Source organism: Alligator sinensis, unplaced genomic scaffold (genome assembly GCF_000455745.1).
Source record: "Alligator sinensis unplaced genomic scaffold, ASM45574v1 scaffold273_1, whole genome shotgun sequence".
NCBI classification, from domain to species: domain Eukaryota; kingdom Metazoa; phylum Chordata; order Crocodylia; family Alligatoridae; genus Alligator; species Alligator sinensis.
In genome coordinates, this window is record NW_005841943.1 from 418,626 (window position 1) to 425,241 (window position 6,616).

Here is a 6,616-nt window from a genome sequence, read left to right on the forward strand (position 1 = left end):
CAGCCTTCACAAGAGAAGGCTGAGGGGGGACCTTGTGACCGTCTATAAACTCACTAGGGGGGACCAGAAGGGTTTGGGGGAGACCTTGTTTCCCCTAGCGCCCCCCGGGATAACAAGGAATAAGGGCCACAAGTTGTTGGAGAGTAGGTTTAGATTAGACATCCGTAAGAACTACTTCACAGTTAGGGCGGCTAGGATCTGGAACCACCTTCCAAGGGAAGTGGTGCTGGCTCCTACCCTGGGGGTCTTTAAGAAGCGGCTCAATGCCTACCTGGCTGAGGTCATTTGAGCCCAGTTTTCCTCCTGCCCAGGCAGGGGGGTTGGGCTTGAAGATCTACAAGGTCCCTTCCGACCCTACTTCTATGATTCTATGATTAATCAAACTACGGCTGCTTAGCATTTTTACTGACAACTAAACTTTTTATTTTTGACAGACTTTATTGACAGCCATTTTTAGCCTGATTTGTTACTGGCAGTAAAGGTGATGGGCAGCTTCTGTGTGTAGTACGCAGCAGACCTGAGCAGGGAGCCCCCCTGTGAGTGGGAAAGGGGGGCTGTGTGTGGGGCATGGAGGGGTGCCAAGCAGCCCCTCGCAAGCGAGAACTCTGCCAGCCTGCACAGGGAAAGTCCTCATTTGCCATGTTTTTCTCCTGTAAGGGAGAATCCATTTTTAAAGTTTGTTCACAACCCTTTCATATATTTTTGTGACCCACTTTTGAGTCGTGATGCACAGGTTGAGAAATGCTGTTTCAAATAGAGTCTTACCAATCCTTTGTATAGTGATATTAAACACTTCCCTGAGTCTACACCAGCTAAGACACCCTAAAATGCACCCTATCTACCCCAAAGGAATTTAGGTTTTTTAACAGGTCTACTAATGAAAGCCATATCATGAATCTTGATCCCTGAGCGAATGTTTCATTTTGGATCTGATTTAGTATTCATATTCATGAAAGCCAAAAAAATTTTGATGAGTTTGAGCTGTGACAGGCCAAAAACCAAAAAAGATGCACACACACAGTGGCAATGAGATTTATTACAAGGCAAAAAAAAGGTCTGCTATCTAAAGTGTTATTTCATTTTCGTATTAAAAGCAAAAAAGCCAAAGGGGCGTGTCAAAACTCTTGGAAACTGGTTCTAGAGGTGTCAGGCACAAATGCAGTGAAGAGCAAACATACTCAGCCAAACCAAGAAAACAGGGGTTCTTGCCTATAGTTTCTAAAACATCATTATTTATTTATCCTGCTTCTTTCCAGGCATCTCTCCATCTGTAGTAGAAAGGAGACATGGTCCCTGAGCCCCTGCCCTCCCTTGGGCATTGTCAGACTCAGGGTACAGGGGTGGAAGGGGTTCCGCTCTACATATAACGTATTCTAAGCTCTTTTATCTTAGTATAGCAGAATTTGGGATATCTGTGAATGCATTAATTGTAAATAATATATCTGTAAATGGAATAATTTTCAGATGTCCAGTGATTTCTCAAACTGTTCATGACAGCTGTTCCACAACACAGTGTAAGCAACAGTGTTGTGGAATCAGTCACATGGCCATAAAACTGAGCCTTGATTGGATGACTGAAACCTTTAATAACAATTGATAGAATAGTGAGTAGTAGGTAAACGCTTCCAGTACAAAATCATCCGAGCATTCATGCATAATGAGTAGCAGGACCCTCTAAATAACCATGAACTGAAATCAAGATGTTTATTCACAAACACTCAGTAGACAACTGATTGATTAATATAGTTTACAATTTATTCTATCTAAATATCTTCAACTGAAAATTACTTGCTTGCAAACTCCCTTGCATTGCTATTAAGGCTTGCATGTCTTTTTTGAAAATATTTGAAAGATTCAGCGCAAAATATCCTGGCAGCCAGCCTTCTGGCCTAGTAGAGTACTATACTTCCTCCAAGAGAGAGCCTATATTTCTGCATAAGGTTTGGAAGAGTAGTTGTAAAACATGATAATGATATTGTTTGGATTAATTCAGAAACTAAAATTTAACTTCCTCAACAAATGTATTGCAACATACTCTGAGGTTTCCCAACACTGCTAAAGTCCAAATTGAGGGGAGAAAAAAAAACAGGAAATCTTTTAAAAGATCAAGCAAATGCAGTTTGGAACTGCTAAATAAGGTTAGAACTAATAAGGAAGGAAAAAACAGTAGTTTAAAATGGCAGCCTTGTAAACTTGTTATAGATAGGGGGAGATTTTCATAAGCACAAATGTGAGTTAGTCACTTCAGTTCCATTGACTGTCATTTCTGGCTTGGAAAATCATGAAATAAGCAGAAGATTTTCCAAGCCAAAAATGACAGTCCCTGATTAAAATATAATTCCACTCCTATAGATCAGGTAGAAAGCCAGTGGGTATTGCAGCTTCCAGGGATACTGTGCCAACAGTGGGCAGGTCAGTGTGAGAAAATTGTACTATTATTGGTTCTAGTTCTAGCGTCCATTTTTAAGCACAAGGACATTTATACATGAGAGGCAGGAAGCTGCTGGAGCACAGCAATTGCCACATTCCAGCAGACTCGATTAATCAAGTCTGCTCCCACATGCTAGAATTCCAGCATGCCAGAGCAGCCTCCATGCTCATGTATAGGCACCCTAGGATTCTCCTTCCAAAACACTTAAAGGCTCAGTCCATCACCCACTGAAGTTGGCTGGAAAACTGACAGCAGCATGACTATCTTCATTTAAGCATGACAATGAAGATGCTGTGAGTCATAGCAGAACATTTCAGAGAGGTTAAAGAATTCCTTCCATCAGTCCTCATTCCTTGAACTAGAGCAGGAAAGAAAAAAACTACATGTTCAGTTCCTGTTGATGTTCAGTGATGTAACACATGGGAGGGCAACTAATGCAGAAACCTTATTAAGGGAACTTGAAAGCAGATCTAATTCTGCAGGTACTGAGATACAAGTCAAGTTCTAAATGTGCATGTTGAATAATACTATAGAACAGTGTTTCTCAACCCATGGGTCGTGACTCAAAAGTGGATCACAATAATATTTGAATGGGTCGTGAACAGTCACAGAAAAACACAGGAAAATGTGGGTTTTCCCTTGTAGCCTTCCAGCCTGCAAGGAGCTGCTTGGGACATTTGGTGGCAGGGGGTGCCACATGCATCTGCACATGCACATGTATGTGACTGGCATACAGCCAGACAGGGTGGTGGAAGCAGCCCCAGCAGGTAGATACAGGTAAGTCTATGGGGGACGGGGGTTGGAGGGCCAGGACTTGAGGACTGTCTGGGGGACTGTGGGGAGAAAGGGGCATGGGGGGATGGGTGTGTGTGTGTATGCATGCATGCGTGTGTGGCAGGGGCGGGTGAGGGGGGGCCTGCCAGTGCTGGAGGAAGGTGTCCAGGCTCTGGGGCTGCAGCAGGGTGGGGAAGGGGCCCTTTGGGGGCAGCAGGGAACTGCATGGCCAGGCCAGCACACGGCCAGGTCAGGAGTGCCGGGGCTGGTGCCTGTGCTCACAGCTGGGGCAGATGGGAGATGCTGCTGGGGGGCAGGGGGTGGGGGGCATGTAGCCAGACCAGCTGGCATGGTACAGAAGCCCCAGCCCAGGTCAGGGGGGTGCCACAGGCCTCCCCTACTCCTCCCTCCAGTCCACATCTGGGGCTAGATTCACTCTGCCACTGCCCACATGAGCCAGAGCTGTTGCCCTCTAGCCCAGGTGGGACAGAAGCAGCTGGGGGGCCCTCCAGCAGGGCTCAAGGGGCCAGGGGACTGCAGGTGAGGAGTGAGGGGCACCAGCAGGGCTAGGGGGAGCTGTGGCTTGGGAGTGCAGGGCACTGACACTGTCAGGGAGCTGTGGGTCAGGAGTGAGGAGCACCAGCAGGGCCGGGGGGCTGTGAGTCTGGAGTGAGGGGCAGTGGCAATTTGCATTGTTCAAATTGCACAATGATGAGTGTCATTTGGGAGTAATGGAGGGCCACATGTTGATATTGCTGTTGATGTTTTCCTGTTGATGCTGATTTCTGTCTTTAAAATTAAGACTGTTCAGCGACTTTAACTTGTAGTGTGTAGTAAGTATTTTGGGGCCAAAATATTTCTTTGTTTTCTACTAAAACTATTTACTGGGATGGGACTGGCCATCGATGTTTACAATTGGGTCCCGATATAAAAAAGATTGAGAACCACTGCTGTAGAAAGCATTAAACCTAGAAATGTGTATCAGGTGTTTACTATTCCAATATTAGAGGCCAGATTTTCTGCAGCCCAGGCCCTGAAGCTGAACTAGAAACTGGCTTTTCTAGGTCTACTTGCCCAGTTTCCATATGTAAATGTGCAAGTTAATCACCTAATTGCCCACCTTGTCTTCTGGCTGCTTGAAAAATCTACCTTTCAAGTCCTTCAAGACTAGGTCTTAAAATAGTTCTGGTATTTTGAACTAGCACTGCTTCCTGTTTGTGAAATGATTGGGCACTAGCTTTTGTTCCATTTAAACAAGATCTCCAGAAAGGAGAGCACTCTTCTATAAACAAATATCAAAGTCTAAAAGCAGGACTTTGGAACAGCACCAAAAAGCTGATTGCTTTAATAAAGTTTGTGCCCATATTCTAATATGGCCCACAGACCACATGCAGTCTGCCAGAGCAGTCACAGAGGCCCACCGTACTTCTTTATTAAACGAGAAAGGGTTTCAAAAGTAAAACAGAAAGTGCCGGTGTATTTGCTGGCGATCCTTGGTGTGTGCCTGCATGTCTGATCACACAGAGCCGATCTTGCTGTTGGCAGCTGTCCACTGGAGAGCACACCTTGCAACTTGCTTGCAATGATGTTGCAGCTGTGCACTTCTGAGAGTAACCAGACATATAAATATTTCCCTAGGATTAAAAGGTACCAAAGCTCTATTTTATATTTGACTCCTGAAACAAATACTTAGAATGCAAACACTGCCAGAGATTTAACCCAATTTACTTAGTGTTAAAATAAGGTCTACCAATGTTCATTCCATTTCAGATTTTACAGACAGAAGAATTGTGTGACATAAGCATGACATTTGTTTTGAATACCAGTAAGTATTGCATTAGTATTGTACTAAGCTATTTCTGACATAAAGCAATAATGCAGACAGAGAGCAAGAGATATATATGAACATTAGTGACTGTTTGCCCTGAAGGAAATAGATAATCATCAAGGGAGCTATCTCCTGACTTCAGATTAGCCTCAAGTGAAGTAGATCCAGTAAAGTCTTGCAGCAAGTTGTGTTATGTGCTTACTAAAGTGAACTTTCCCCTTCCAAGGGGATCAAATTCTGACTTCTGATGGCTTCTACTGAAGCCAATGGTGCTTCTTCTAGTACCAGCATTTAGTTCTTAAAGAATATCCTGAATGACATGATCCTCTTTACTCCTTTTTCAGAGCACCAGTTCCATAATGCAGGAGGTAGAAGATAGTGCTTTCCAGGAAGAGCAGCTGTAAGAGCATTAGTGGACTGATGCAAAAACTATTTATGAGGTTGATCCTCATTCAGAGGTGCTTGGAGTTTTATATCTAAATCCCTGAGCATCACAATGAGAATAGTTTATATTGTGTTTTAAATAATCCTTACAATTAATTATAAAGAACAGCCCTGTACAATTGCTTTTGCAGTAGGAAAGACAGAAAGTATGTACCATAGTCATATCAAGCCCAATATCACTTACTGTCACTTACACTGGTGTAAATCAGGACTATCTTCAAAATCAATTCAGTTACAATGGCATAAAAGACTTATGTGAAAAAAGAATCCGGTTTTGTAGTCCGCGCTGGCACAAATCCAGAGTAAACCTGGAATAATTCCATTGGATTACACTGAGTTAGGTCAGAACAGTTTAGCTAAAAGTCCATGTAAAAATGCTGTTCGTTTAAAAAAAGTCCACTGGTTTTGATATCTTTTGATTAATATGCCAGAAAAAAGAGTTAATTACATCAGTATATATTTGCATTCAGTTATCTTCTCCCAAGAAGAAAACTGGCTCTTTTCTTTAGGATGTAACAATTTTTGCTGAGGTAAAACCAGCCATCTAGCAGGCAGGGAGCACAGGCTAACTAATACAAACTTACACGCACTGCCTTTGCAATACCTCCCTAGGCATCTGTCGTGCTGAGGAGATGCTAGAATTGCTGGCTGTGTTTGACACCGTCCAACCATGTTGTAAGTAAGTACAATTAAGAATGATCCATTTTAGTTTAACAGGAGCATGAAAGCCAAAGAGATCTTCATATAACGAGCAGGACACAGAAGTTTCCAAAAGACTCAGCATCACTATTTCCTTACTTTGTTTCCCTGAGGTAAAGGTAGATTTCTCTCATTCTCACAATCTCCAGTGAAATGGGGAGCTGCGTTTTAAGGTGACTTCCTAGTTAATCCACTAAAATCATGTTGTTACAATTCTAATATAATAAAGGGCTTCGTCTGTCTGTCTATCTGTAATGCTTTTGGGCAACTGCGCAAGCGCCACCAAGAGGGCCGGCGGTGATTGGCTGCACGCACTCCGCCTGCTCAGGCAGGGAAGAAGCTGCTGCCAGTGCAGGCAGGGATGTGGGAGCCCCACTGCTCTGGGGGAGGAGGCGGAGGCGGAGGTGGAGACGGAGGCAGGCAAGGGGGAGGGAGCTGCC